The sequence below is a fragment of the Apium graveolens genome, chromosome 4 (genome assembly GCF_009905375.1).
Source record: "Apium graveolens cultivar Ventura chromosome 4, ASM990537v1, whole genome shotgun sequence".
NCBI lineage: Eukaryota > Viridiplantae > Streptophyta > Magnoliopsida > Apiales > Apiaceae > Apium > Apium graveolens.
Window position 1 is genome coordinate 220805700 of NC_133650.1, and position 16048 is coordinate 220821747.

The window sequence follows — 16048 nt, forward strand, 5'->3', positions numbered from 1 at the left end:
TATGTGATTGAGTTTTGATTGTTAGAAACTCCCCCTGAGTTTGTGGATCTTTGATTTGAGAAAGGGGAACTTTCTATAGGTGATCTATCCTGACTTTCTGCTCCTTTTGATAACCCGACGAATGGTGAATTTTGAGTCCCGACGGATGAAGCTGGTTGTCTCCCGACGGATAATGCAGATTGCCTCCCGACGGATGAAGCATTATGCAACTCGACAGATGTTGAGTTTTGTGCTTCATTGGTAGTAGATTTTTCTGCATTATCCTTTGATATTGTTTCTTGATCACTTTCATCATCACTGTTATCACTAACCAGCTCCACATTGTCGAATTTGAGGCTCTCATGGTAATCTACATCTTGAAGTCCTTCAATCTTTTTATCATCAAACACAACATGTATTGATTCCACAACAATGTTGGTTCTTAGATTGTAGACTCTATATGCTTTACCAACAGCATATCCAACGAAAATTCCTTCATCTGCTTTAGCATCAACCTTCCCATTTTGATCAGTTTTATTTCTCAGAATATAGCATTTGCAGCCAAAGACATGAGGAAAATTTAGAGTTGGCTTCTTATTCTTGAACAATTGATAGGGAGTCATGCATCTTGCTTGATTAACCAGTGAAATATTCTGAGTGTAGCATGCAGTATTTACAGCTTCAGCCCAGAAATATGTAGGCAGTTTAGATTCTTCAAGCATTGTCCTTGCAGCTTCAATAAGTGATATATTCTTTCTTTCCACTACTCCATTCTGTTGTGGAGTTCTTGCTGCTGAAAACTCATGCAGAATCCCATTTTCCTCACAAAATGCTCTCATGATAGAATTCTTGAACTCAGTTCCATTGTCACTCCTGATTCTTCTAACCTTGAAATCAGGATGATTATTGACTTGCCTTATGTGATTGATGATGATTTCACTAGTCATGTGTCTTGAACAACCACTATCCAAGTACCAAAGATTCTTTCTGTTTCCCTGCACACATCAAAATCAAATCAAGTTGATTTTGGTACCCAAGTTTCCTTGGGTCCTGCCTTGTTAGCTTTCTTTTTCTGTTTCTTAGGCTTTATCTCATTTGACTTGGGAATATCAGATTCATCCTTGGTCATTTGAGTTGGGCCTTTGAAACCATTCATTGCAACAAAATTATCATGCATATTATAATCAACAGGGAATGGCATGCTATTAGTGAACATGGTATTCCAGTAAGGCATGCTAAATGGCATTTGTGGCATACTAAATGCAGCATAATAGGGATTAGGTGCAAATGGCATATTAGCAAACTGTGCATTCAGATTCTGTGTAGGCATAGCATTCATAGGCATGAGAGGCATGACATTCATGTTAGGAAAGTGAGGTGGCACATACATGGAAGTAGGCATGGCAGATTTGCAATTAACAGACAAATGATTTACACTACCACACTTGACACAGATTTTTCTAGGAGCATATTTATCAGGTGTGTAGTTATTTTGTTTGTTAATCCCTACTTTACCATTTCTATTATTTTTCTTTTTAACCTTTGTTTTCACCTCAATCTTTTCAAATCTGTCACTTAACTGTTTGACAGTCATGTGACCAACATTACCCTTTTTCCCGTTCTTAACTTGACTCGATTCTCCTGAAACAAAGTTCTTGGAAATAGATCCACACTTTTCATTCAGCTTAACAAGTTTGGCTTTACTGATAGGCTTGCTTACAGCCGACGGATGAGAATTTTCATCAGTCGACAGATAACCCTTTTTGTTATCCGACGGATGATCCTCATCATCCGTCAAGTCTACATCTGTTAGCACTCCATCCACCAAATTTGGTTCTAGTTTCTCCTTGTTCTTTTTCCAGGTTGCATCACAGAAGGACTCGATTCCTTAACTTTGGTAATTTGAGCATGGACATCTCTAGATGTTTTCCATGCCTTAATCACCTCCTGTTCACGCTCGAGCTGCTCCTTCAAAATTTTTTCTTTCTTTAAGGACTCAGTTAATTCCTCCTTGGCAATCTTACACTCAATTCTTAATTTTTTAAAATCAATGAACTGAGACTCTAGCACATTATTTCTCTCACTCAAAAACAAATTGTTTTCTTTGATTTTAGCATTTTCTTTAGTAAGAGACTTAAGTGTAACACGCAAATGATATAACTCTGTAGATATGTCATTTATAGCATCATTACACTCAGCTTTAGATAAATGTGCAAGGTTTGTAGTAATTACCTGATTACTTGAAGAACTTGTTTCTGTTTCATCAGACTTGGCCATTAGGGCTAGATTGACATAGCTGACATCTTCATCTTCATCCAGACCAACTGCTGCCCAGTCATTTTCTTGTGTAATGAAAGCCCTTTCCTTTTGTTTGAGCAGCTCAAAGTATTTTTGCTTATAATCCACAGGCTCAAACTTTTTTACTTACTGGGATCTGACTTCCTACACTCATTGGCAAAGTGACCTGCCAAGCCATATTTGAAACATTTGAATTTTGATTTATCCACCATGTTTCTATTTGGCTTGGCTACTCCAAAGTTCTTTTTGAACTTGAGCTTGGAAAATCTTCTAGAAAGAAATGCTAAATGTTCATCAATGTCTTCCATGTCATTTTGGCTCAAAAAATCTTCACTTTCTACTGCAAGCCCCTTGCCCTTGCTTTCAAAGACCCTTGAATTTGACTCAACAGCTTCCATCTTCATCTCCTTCTCTTTCTCTAACTCAGCAACTAGTGCAATGGACCCTCCTTTCTTATTTCCTCTCTCCATCCTCTCATCTTGCTCTATTTCAAGCTCATAAGTTTTCAGGATGCCATACAGTCTCTCCAAAGTAAACTCCTTATAATCTTGTGAGTTTCTTAATGAGACTATCATTGGTTTCCATTCCTTTGGAAGAGATCTAAGGAATTTCAGATTGGAGTCTTTTGTCTGATAGACCCTTCCATGCAACTTTAGAGCATTTAGCAGTTTTTGAAACCTACTAAAAATGTCAGTGAGAGACTCACTTTCTTTATTATGAAAATGCTCATATTGCTGAATCAGTAGCTGCATCTAGTTTTCTTTGACTTGCTCAGTGCCATCACAGATGATCTGTATTGAATCCCAAACATCCTTGGCAGTTTTGTAGTTGATAATGTTGTCAAACATATCACCATCAACTCCATTAAACAGGATATTCATGGCCTTTTAATCCTTCCTGACTTGTTCAATATCAGGATCAGACCATTCAAGCCTTGGCTTGGGGACAGATGGCTCATTTCCAGTTGCAGCTCTCATTGGAACATGAGGGCCTCTTTCTATGAAGTCCACATAGGCCTCATCTTGAGAAAGCAAATGAAGATGCATCTTTACCTTCCAATGATGGTAATTATCTTTATCCAGAAAAGGAATCTTGACTCTAACATCCTTCTTGTTCATCTTGTTGTATTGTTTTGATATTTAAACTCTTTGTTCTTCAAGAGCTTGCTCTGATACCAATTGTTAGGCCCTTAACAATGTAACAAGAATTACAGAAGGGGGTTAGATGGAATTCTTGAAACTTTTTCTTGAATAAAAATGTTCTAACTCAAATATATATATAAGTGTGAATTGATTAGCAGAATGCGGAATAGTTACTTGAAATGAATCAAAACACAAGTAATTAAAAACAAGAATCTTTAAAAACATTCTGGTGGATTTGAATGATTCCACCAGAGATATATAATATATATCGAGAGAACTCTGTGTGCAAAAAGCTCACAGATGCTTACAAAAATGATTACAACTAAGAACGAGAGAAATGCTAAGAATGCAGCTTACAAATGTTTCTCTCTTGGTTGCTTAGTTCCTTAGTTACTATTCTATTGCTGCTTCTTGGTTTATATATCACCAAGATTACAAAGTAATAAGATAGAATAACAAAACAAAAACTATCAAGTCTAATACAATGCTACTTCATTACTCTATTCCAGCATCTTTGAATATCTTCATAATAGCATGGAAATGGCAATGCTTTTTTATTCTCGAAAACCCAGTTGAATAGGCTACCACATTCCATTTGCATACACTCGATGCATGTGACTGTGTTGTCACTGTCAACAAATATTTGAATTCTTTATCTGTCGGGTTTATGATCATCTGTCGAGTTATTGATCATCCTTCGGGTTGTTGATCATCCGTCGAATTCATTGTTGTTTATCCGTCGGATAGCAATCAGGCACTTGAATCCATTTCATTTATGCAGAATTACAAGACATCATCTATGTACAATTAATCAACCTATTCTGCATATCTAGGTAAAGTCGACATGACTTAAGTACTACTACAGATTCTAAATAATATGTATGCAGAAATGTGCTACAGACTTATTGTTACATAAGTTACTCACTCGATGGATAATAAGTCATCATCCGTCGGGACTAAAATGAGTTATCCGTCGGGACTATAATCCTTATCCGTCGAGTACTACATTTTCACTAAGTAAAATCTACCAAGGTGTTTTGTTTATGAAATTATGAAGTACACAACATATACACAACAAGAATCTATGGTGATTGATTTGAGATTTTGAACAGTATTCTCAGTAGAATCAGAAAGAAATTGCAAGTGAGCCAATAAATCATCTAAAAGATGATGCTCACTTGCTGTAAATTTTGGCTTCTCCATGAGAGTTAAAGATGGAGAATCAGGAATTGATGTGTGAATCATGTCCACATCTAGAGAATTTATGGGTGAGTTTTGTGTGTGAGGTGCTTCTATTATTAAAAATTTTGGATGTGACTCCACATTTACAGGAGCCACATCAATCTGACTTTGAGAAGGTGTTGTAATTGAGTCTTTGACTGCAGTTTGCATAGTGTGTGCACCCTGTGTATCCCCAAGTGCTTTGGATTTCTTCTTTCTAGCATAAGTTTGGGTGAGCTTGTGTCCCTAACCATCTTGGCCTATTTCAATAGTAACATCCTTTTGGGACGATGAAACTAGTAATAAGCTTATATCCTTATTAATCACTATAGTTTGTTGGGAGATTGTAGTGTGGCTAGGATTGGTTACACACATCTCTCCATCCTTATTCTTAGGGCTTCTTTTATGTTCACCCTGTCCCTCACCAGACTTACTTCCCTTCACACTCCCCTCCTGGTTTTTAGTGGATTTTACAACTAGCTCCTTTTGAGAGAAACTAGAGGGGGCTTTCTTTGACTTGGATTTTGAGATTTTTGGTTTTGTGGCTAGGGTAGGCACCTGTTTGGACATTGTCATAGGTGCCATGGCCACAGTTGATAGCAAAGAAATAGGTGGTTAAGAAGTATTAGGGACATAGATATCTACCTCACTTACCCGAGGCTGTTCCATAATGGGCATGTAAACAAGAGGAATCTCACTGAGGTTGTTTTCCCTGTTCAAGTCAGCAATAACCCTTCTTTCTTGAACCCAATAATCAAGCTTGTTGGTTGGGTTCTCAATGATAAGATCTTCAAAAACAAAATTAGCCAATAACTTAAAGAATCTAACATAATATATATTTTTAGATCATTTCTTAATATCCCCTAGCTTAAAACCTAATTCAAACAAGACAGACTCACTAAAATTATGATACTTATCACTAAGCAGCAAATATATCATGTTTACAAGTAAGTAAGTCACAACATCAAAATTACTAACTTTTCCAGAAAATACTTAATTAAAGAGTCACAGAGAAAGCTCCACTCCTTTCTGAGGCCTTTTTTTCTAACCTTACCTAGCTTGGTGGGGTCAAAAGCATAGCCCATATAACTGAGCGTAGAGCTCACACCTGTGTCTATATGTGGATTTAGTGTATTATTCTCAGGCAATTAAAAATAGGCACGAATTATATCACTATTTATGCAGTAGTTTGTACCTTTGAGAGTAAAGGTAATGGTTTTGTCACTTGAGTTGTAAACAGTAGTGGTCCATATCTCTTCAACCACTTCGCAGTAGATAACAAGAGACTCTAGCATAGCATACTTCAGTTTGCAACTTCGAATGAAATCCATCACTTTGTGGTAATATTCAGAAGCAGCAATCTCCTTATTCACTAGTCCGACGAAGTTGTTCTTTTCATATACAAACCCAGATTGGGACATGATCTTGACTACTGGTGCCATTGCTGAGAATGAGAGTAATTTACAGAGAGAAAAAAATTTTGCTTTGGAGAAGAAAGAGTTAGAGAAATTGCTTGAGAAAGATTAACGTAAAGAATAGAAATGAAATTAGCTTATATACTTTATCAGAAATAAACTGTCAAAAATTAAAAAGTAAAATAAAGTAACTAATCAAATTAACCCAAAATAGCCGTTTAAAAATAAAAAAACTGTAAAAATTCTAAGATTATCCGTTGAAATATACAGACAGGCTATAAGTAAATTCGATGGATAATGCTTAAAATTAACGGCTAAGATTGAGTGCAATTCGACGGATAATGATAAAAGTACCCAGAATAATAATTGATACTTCGACGAATGATAAGATTCAACGGATATCCATTTTCAACGGATAATGAACATCCGTCGAGTCATAAATTCTGACTTGGCCAAAGTTTTATCTTTGACAGGAAATATCAACTTTTGCTCTGGCTGCATTTCAATTTGCTTAGCCATCAAAATGAATTAAGGGTAATTAAGCATACCTAACTCACTTACCAACCTAGTAAAGGTGGATTCATCAAGTGGCTTGGTAAAGATGTCTGCAAGTTATTTTTCACTTTAAACAAAATAAAGTTCCACAGTACCATTCATAACATGCTCTCTAATAAAATGGTACTTGATGTCAATGTGCTTGGTCCTTGAATGTTGTACTGGATTTTCAGTGATTTTAATGGCACTTGTGTTATCACAGAAAATAGGAATCTTGTAGACCATAGTCCAACAGTTGATTTTTCATCCATAAAATCTGTGCTCAACAGCTACCAGCAATATATTCAGCTTCAGCTGTAGAAGTAGAGACTGAATTTTTCTTTTTACTAAACCAGGATACTAGCTTATTTCCTAGAAATTAACAGGTTCTTTTAGTACTTTTTCTTTCAATTTTACAACCTACATAATCTGTATCTAAGTAACCAGTTAGATCAAAACCAGAATCTCTAGGATACCAAATGCCAAGTTTTGGTGTTCTTTTGAGATATCTGAAAATTCTCTTAATATCTATTAAGTGATATTCTCTAGGATTAGCATGAAATCTAGCACAAAGATAGGTAGCAAACATTATATCTGACCTACTGGCTGTTAAATATAAAAGTGAACCAACCATGCCTTTATAACTTGAAATATCCACAGACTTTTCAGTAGTGTTTAATTCAAATTAGTTGTAGTGGTCATGGGAGTTTTGCAGATGTGCAATCCATTAAGTCAAACTTCTTCAAAAGATCATAAATATATTTGGTTTGACTAATGAATATTCCATCACTAACTTGCTTAACTTGTAAACCAAGAAAGTAATTTAGTACTCCCATCATGCTCATTTCATATTTACTTTGCATCAATTTGGAAAACTTTTTGCAAACTTTTTCATCTGTAGAGCCAAATATATTATCATCTACATAAATTTGAACAAGTATACTAGAGCCATTAATATTTCTATAGAATAAAGTTTTATCAACAATACCTCTGGTGAAATGATTTTCTAAGAGAAATTTTGACAAAGTGTCATACCAGGCTCTAGGTGTTTGCTTCAGTCCATAAAGTGTTTTCAAAAGATAGTAGACATATTCTGGAAAATTTGGATCTTCAAAACCAGGAGTCTGACTGATATAGACTTTCTCCTCCAATTCTTCATTTAGAAAGGCACTTTTGACAACCATTTGATAGACCTTGAAATTGGCATGGGCTGCATAGGCTAAGAAAATTGTAATGGCTTCAAGTCTTGCAACAGGAGCAAAAGTCTCATCAAAATCAATTCCTTCTTGTTGACAATAGCCCTTAGCAACCAATCTAGCTTTGTTCCTGACTACTATGCCATTTTCATCCATCTTGTTTCTAAATACCCACTTGGTGTCAATAGAATTCTTTCCTTTAGGCTTGGGTACTAGATTCCAAACTTTATTCATTTCAAATTGGTTTAGCTCCTCCTGCATAGGTAAAACCCAATCAGGATCCAAAAGAGCTTCCTCTACCTATTTAGGCTCTTCCAGAGATAGAAAGCTACTATAAAGGCATTCTTCTTGAGTTGCTTTTCTTGTTTGCACCCTTGAAGATACATCACCAATGATTAGTTCAAATGGGTGATCTCTGGTCCATTTTCTCTGTTGAGGTAGATTAGCTCTAGATGAAGAGGCCTCATTGTTGTCTTGATGTGTGACAAAGTTTTGATTGGAAGAAAATCCCCCTAAGTTTGTGGATCTTTGACTTGAAGTTGGGGTTCTTTCTGATTGTGATCTAACTTGGCTTTCAACTCCTATTGATGGATCAACAGATGTTATTCTTTGCCTTTCGACGGATGATGCAGATTATCTTTAAACGGATGATGCCCTTGGTCTTTCGACAGCTGTTGAATAATGTGCTTCATTAGTTGTAGATTTTTATGCATTGTCCTTAGATATTGGTTATTTATCACTTTCATCATCACTATCTTCACAAATCATCTCAACATTTTCAAATTTGAGCCTTACATAGAAATCTCCATCTTGCAGTCCTTCAATCTTTTTATCATCAAACACAACATGTACAGATTCTATAACAATGTTGGTTCTGAGATTGTAGACTCTATATGCTTTTCCAACTGCATATCCAACTAAGATGCCTTCATCTGCTTTGGCATCAAACTTTCCATTTTGATCAGTTTGTTTCCTTAAGATATAGCATTTACAGCCAAAAACATGAAGAAAGTTTAATGTTGGCTTCCTGTTCTTGAACAATTGGTAGAGTGTCATGCATTTTGCTTGATTATTTAAAGAAATATTATGAGTGTAGCATGCAGTATTTACAACTTCTGCCCAAAAATATGTTGGTGATTTTGATTCTTCCAGCATTGTTCTTGCAGCTTCAATAAGAGATTTGTTCTTCCTTTCCACCACTCCATTTTATTGTGGAGTTCTTGCTGCTGAAAACTCATGCGTGATCCCATTCTCTTCACAAAAAAATCTCATCACAGAATTATTGAACTAAGTTCCATTGTCACTCCTGATTCATCTTACTTTGAAATCAGGTTGATTGTTGACTTGTCTTGTGTGATTGATGATGATTTCATTAGCTTCATCTTTGGATTTGAGAAAATATGCCCAAGTGAAATTTAATAAATTATCCACAATTACTAGACAATATCTTTTCCTTGAGATGGACAATACATTGACTGGTCCAAATTAGTCCATGTGCAGTAGTTGCAAATGTTCTTCAGTTGTTGAATCAAGCTTCTTTATGAATGATGTCTTGATCTGCTTTCCTTTCTGACAGGCATCACACAGTCCATCCTTTGAGAATTCTAGTTGAGGAATACCCCTTACCAAATCTTTCCTGACCAGCTCATTCATAGTCTTGAAGTTAAGGTGGGACAGCTTCTTGTGCCATAGCCAACTTTCATCTTGACTTGCCTTGCTAAATAGACAAGTGACAGATTCTGCATTTGATGAGTTGAAGTCAGCTAAATACACATTCCTTTTCTCACTCTAGTGAGAACCACTTTGTTGCTTCTCTTGTTGGTCACAACACAGGCTTCAGAATTGAATGTTACTGAGTTGCCCTTATCACAAAGCTGGCTGATACTCAACAAATTATGCTTGAGTCCATCCACTAGGGCAGCTTCCTTAATGATGACATTATCCTTTAAAATCAAGCCATATCCCACAGTATAACCCTTGCTGTCATCTCCAAAAGTAATACTTGGGCCAACTCTCTCCTTGAACTCAGTGACCATGGTAAAAACTCCAGTCATGTGCCTTGAGCACCCACTATCCAAATACCAAAGATTCTTTCTGTTTCTATGCATACAACAAAATTAAATCAAGTTTATTTTGGTACCCAAGTTTCCTTGGAACCTATTTTGTTAGCCTTTTTCTTAGGTTTCTTGGGCTTGTCCTCATTTGACTTAGGCATTTGAAATTCTTCCTCAGTCAATTGAGTAGAACCCTTAAAACCATTCATCATTGCAAAATTATCATGCACAGTCTGGTTAACATGGAAAGGAATATTATGTGCAAACATGTTATTCTTGTATGGCATGCTAAATGGCATTTGTGGCATACTAAATGGAACATAGTATGGATTTTATGCAATTGGCATATTAACAAATTGTGCATTCAAATTATGTGTAGGCATGACATTCACAGGCATTGTAGGCATACTGGGAAATGAAGGAGGTGTAGACATGGGATCAGGCATGGCAAGTTTACAATTAACAGACAAATGATTAACACTACCACACTTAACACATATTTTTCTTGGTGCATATTTATCAGGTGTGTAGTTGTTATATTTGTTAATTCCTACTTTCCCATTCCTATTATTTTTCCTTTTAGACTCTTCTTTCACTTCAATTTTCTCTAATCTGTCATTTAATTGCTTAATAGGCAGATGCCCTACATTGACTTTCTTTTTCTAGTTTCACTCAACGGATGTGGTTCATTGTCTTTCGACGGATAATCCTTTTGATTATTCGATGGATAATATTCATCATCTTTCGAATCCACATCCGTTGAAAGTCCTTCAACCAAATTGGAATCAAGTTTCTCTTTGCTCTTTTTTCAGGCTACATCACAAAAGGATTCTATACCTTGAACTTTAGTAATTTGAGAATGGACATCTCTAGATGATTTCCATGCCTTAATTACCTCCTTTTCTCGTTCAAGTAGCTTTTTAAAAATATCCTCTTTCTTTAAGGATTCAGTTACTTCATCTTTAGCAATCTTGCACTCTATCTTCAATTTTTCAAACTCAACAAATTGAGTCTCTAGCACATTATTTCTTTCACTTAAAAAAAATTGTTCTATTTAATTTTAATGCTTTTTTTAGTTAGAGATTTGAGTATAACACGCAGATGATATAATCTAACAATTGTTAGAGATCTGATACCAATTGTTATTCTCAAATAATCTAACAAAGAATTACAGAAGGGAAGGGTTGAATGTAATTCTTGCTTCTTTTTCAATTTTAAGAACAGTTCTGCTATAAATATATAACTATGTTTGATTTAGATATGGTGGGGAATGAAAGTAGTAAAGATATCAAATCATAAAGTAATCAAATACAAGTATTTAAAAAATTTCTGGTGGATTGAACTTTTCCACCAGAGATATATATTAAGTAGAGAACTCTGTGTTACAATGTTGTACACAGCTGCTTACAAGTTGAACTACGAGAACAGAGAAATTCTTTACAGATTTTGCCTTATCTTTTCTCTGGTAATTGCTTACTAACTTGGATAGTTATAGTTCTACTTGCTACACTTGGTTTATATATCACTAAGTTATATGATAAAAAGATAAACAAATAAGATAAAATGTTTCTAGTATAATTTCATGCTTCTTCATTTCTCTATCAAGCATTTTTGAATATCTTCAGTTTAGCATGGAAATGGAAATGCTTCTTTCTTCTCTAAACGCATGTGACTGTCAAGTCACTATCAATTGCCCTTTTGAATTTGAACATCCGTTGAAGCTTCATTGAATCATTCGTTGGAACTGTGAATTGATCATCCGTTAAAATATTGGTTGATCATCCATTGAGACTATGTGAATCATCAGTTGAAGCTTTAGTTGAGCATCCATTAAATCTTTGTGAATCATCCGTCGTGACTGTTTTCATAGCAGTTAACTCCATTTCATTTATACAAGATTACAAGGCATCTAATATTTACAATTAACCAACCTATCTTGCATATCAAACTAGTAGTGTAACACCCCCAGATCCGGGGTCGGGGATTCGGGTTGTCACGAGTTCCATTTCCCTTATCAATACTTAATCTTAACAGTCAACCAACTACTGCGTACTATGACCCCACAATACACACACAGCCAGCACAATTTATAGTCTCAGAGATGAATACCAAAAATAACACAAGTCATTTTATTCCACAATTATAAGTCATTACACCTCAAAAGGGTTTCTGAATAAATTTATGTTTCCTTGCCATTATTACAATTCATAAATATACATAAGTCTGGTACAACAAAAGTTGAAAGCCTAGCCTATTGGTAGTTGCTACCTCAGCTACAACGGCATCAACGCCTACAGGAAACTGCAGAACGTTTCCTATCCGCTCACGAATCGGGAGCTTGGTCCTGTTCATCTTTTCTAACTATTATTATGTGATGAAAGAAGAAAGCAAGGGTGAGCAACAAGCCCACCAAAATAATATGTATAATAATTAACAATATATGAGCATTCTCATAGTACTCATGAAAGTCTTGGTCAAGTAAAAATGAACCAAGTTTGTTATCTTAACGTGACCAAGTCGCAAAATATTCAGTATATATATATATACCTATATACTTTTCACAATCTTTAAAATCCTCTGACATGTATAATATACACAGAGTTCCAGTTTATAACTGTATAAAAATATCGTTGCAAGGTGATCTCATATATCTAACTGAAAATCTTTGACTTGCATAAGATAATCATTTACTAGATATAAGTTTAAAAGATGAAGTTATAAGATACTCCAATATACTTATATCTTTTCTGAATACTACTTGAACTACCACCGTTCAAGTTATAATTAGTTTCAAAAGTTCATCACACTGATGAGACTACAATATAAGACTTGGATAGATTCAATCTTTGAAATGTCATTTGAAAGAAATGAAGTTACGAGATACTTCATTAAGTCCCGATATATATATACACCTATATATATACATTTCATACACTCCTTGAAAACCTCTGTTATGAAAATTATAAACAAAGTTGCAATATCCAATGAATTTGGAAAGGAGAAAACCTTGGCATAAACCTGATATCTTGCTGATCAGGCAAAGATACCAATAAGTAACCTTTTCTACTAGTAGATGGACGAATTCCCCACTGATCATCACCCTGGCCACATTAGGACCTATGCTGGACTGCCACTCAGCCACTTACGCATTGATGGACTCCCACTGAGCCACTTACACTTTCATGGACGCCCACTGAGCTCATGTTGCTTATGCCGACTCAAATAGATGAACTTACTTCCCGAACGATGGGCAAGTTATCAAGATGCTTTCTCAAAATAGCAACCTCATTGCGAATGTAAAATACACTACTGAGCCGGATCCCTCAGGTTTTGAGCGAGTATTTAAATCCCCTTTGAAAGGAAGATCTTAAATATAAAAATGAGTTTTGGGATCCGCTCTAACTTTTAGAAAATCATTTTGAAGACTCGAAAACATTTTTAAGAATGTTTGGAGTAATGCTGATTTAATGAAATAAATTAGTCCCGATATATTAGAAAATATATGAATATTATTATTTAAATAATATTCCCATAAAGAATAATCTTTATAAAAATAATTGAAGTAGAAGTTTTAAAAACTTATACTTGAAATTAATAATAAATGACCAAAGATATACTTATACGAAAGTACGATCTTTATTTGAATAATCGAAAATAAGTTTGATTATCGAAACATTATTCTTTAATAAAATAAAGAATATTATTTAATAAAATAAGCGGAGTCATAAGTCCTCGAATGAATATTCAAAAATAATATTCATTAAATAAAATAAGCGGAGTCATAAGTCCTCGAATGAAAATAATATTCATTAAATAAAATAAGTTATCGAATAAACCTTATTCGATTAATAGTTTTGAAAACTATATATATATATATATATATATATATATATATATATTATACTCGGGAACATCGACTGCCGGTTTAGAAAATGTTCACCTCTGGGTCCCCTATACTAAGGGTATACGCAACTACTGCTTATCTCTAGCATAGGTATTATGCAATTATAAGCAATTGAATCAACAATTAGATATCAAGATTACGAAACAGACATGCATATATACCATATCACATGCTCCAATATATCGCAAGATTTTCTAATAACAATCATGCACTTATCACAAGATAATGCATATACATATATACATCACAATAACAGTATAACGGGTAGAAAACTTGCCTGAGTGTTCCTGGATAGACTTAAGCTTAGAGTGAGTCCGATAACCTATGAACATAAGTCGGAATTAAACCCTGGTCGCTTAAGAAACTAGACTTTAACTAATTGAACCCTAACGTTCGCTTATGGTCACTTCTACGCTTAACGAATCACATAAGTCGTTCGAGTACCCGCGGCTCCACCATTTTTAATAAATTAACCATTAAGAATTTTAAGATGATTCTTTCGCGAGTACTCTACCAACTTCCTAATCCACTTTAAATAATTGTTTCATACTCCAATTAGTCATTTAAGGGCCTTAACCAAGGTTTCAAAGTAAGGTGAGGGGTAATGATTCGTTCATGAAATACCGTTACTTGAAACGGTCGTTTCTCCTAAACCGTATATCGGATTCAAGCGAACCACATATCAAAACGAAGCTCGTAACATGAAATACCTAAACATGGAAATGGTCAGAATCTAACAGTGAGTGCATGGGTCCTGAAGTTAGGAACAAAAACAGTCCAAGGAAAATTGGGCATTATGACGGCTATAACTTAGCGATTCCCAAAATTTTATCAAATCAATTCAACACCAAACCACCATCAATCAATCCCAATACAACCATATGACAATATCACTTATCAACCACTTTAAACCATTTAAACAAAGCCCAATTCATACTATGAACCATCAAGAACAACTAGTGCTACTCTTAACTCCCAAAATCAACAAAAGCACTTAACAACTAAGATCTCAACATGGCAAAACAACTACTACACTTAATCTATCATTCCATCATCATAATCATTTATATCAAACAATCTTAATACTAAGATTATGAAGAGTTATACTTTCCTTGAAGCTTTTAATCAATGAAAGATCCTTGGAATGCCCATGGAAGCCTTGATCTATGCTTAAGCTACCTTAATCTTACAATAAAAATCACGAATCAATTTTTTTTTCTTGAAAGTTACTATTCACCCTAGACTTTTAGGAATTGTTTAACTAGGTAAATCTTGGAATCTTGGATCCAAACTTATAGCATAACTAAGTTATGAATTATGGAAGCTAAAGAAACAAACCTCTTAATTTTTGATGGAGTGGAGCCAGGGTTTTGAAAATCTCCTCCTTGATTTAGGAAGAAAGGATGAGAGAGGCCGAGAGCTTTTGTTCTTGAAAAAGAAAAGTCAACTCCAATTTTGTGTTATGATTTGCTTGGTTCCCTTTTTGGCTTGGCAAATAATTAGAATTTTTACCATGGTAACTTTTACTTGGCCTAGAATCATCCAACCAAACACTTCTCCTTGTCATGCTTACATCACCCTACTTATGTCATCCATTTGCCACATGTCTTCTCCTTGTGGTGTGATGACATCATCATCCACTAACCTCTTTGATTAACCCCTAATTACTTGGCTAATAATCGCTTATCTGTTATACGGTTCACTTAACTTTCGTTCTCGTTCGTCGCTTGAGGGGTCATATCCGGGATCTTATTACTTGGGTTCCCCTAAACCTTTCTCAATAATTTATATTCCTTTTATGATCCTCTCTTATAATCCTTGAATTAAAATCCTTTTAATCATGTTACCTTATACTCAATTTTTTTGGTATCTGGTGGATTTTCGGGAAAAATCAAAGTGTTCGAATTTGGATTCTGACGATCTTTACATATACTTATATATCATATAGAGTACTAATAAGATCTCAGAATATCAATAAAAGAACCCCTACATAGTGTGGCATGAAAAATTTTCTTATTCAGCATAATCAGTAAAAATCACTATTCATAAGGGTTACAAAAAGTCCAAATTTTTTTTTTTGGGTTATTACAGTCTCCCCTCCTTAAAAGGATTCCGTCCCGGAATCAGATAGAAAACAGTTGGGGATGCTTTTCTAGCATTGTGCCTTCTAACTCTCAAGTTAATTTTCCCACATTGTGGTTCTGCCACGAAGTCCTGACTAGCATTTGTTCCTTTCTCCTAAGCACTTGTTCCTTTTCGATCTACAATCCTTCCTGGTTGCTCCATATAGGTTACGTTTGGTTGC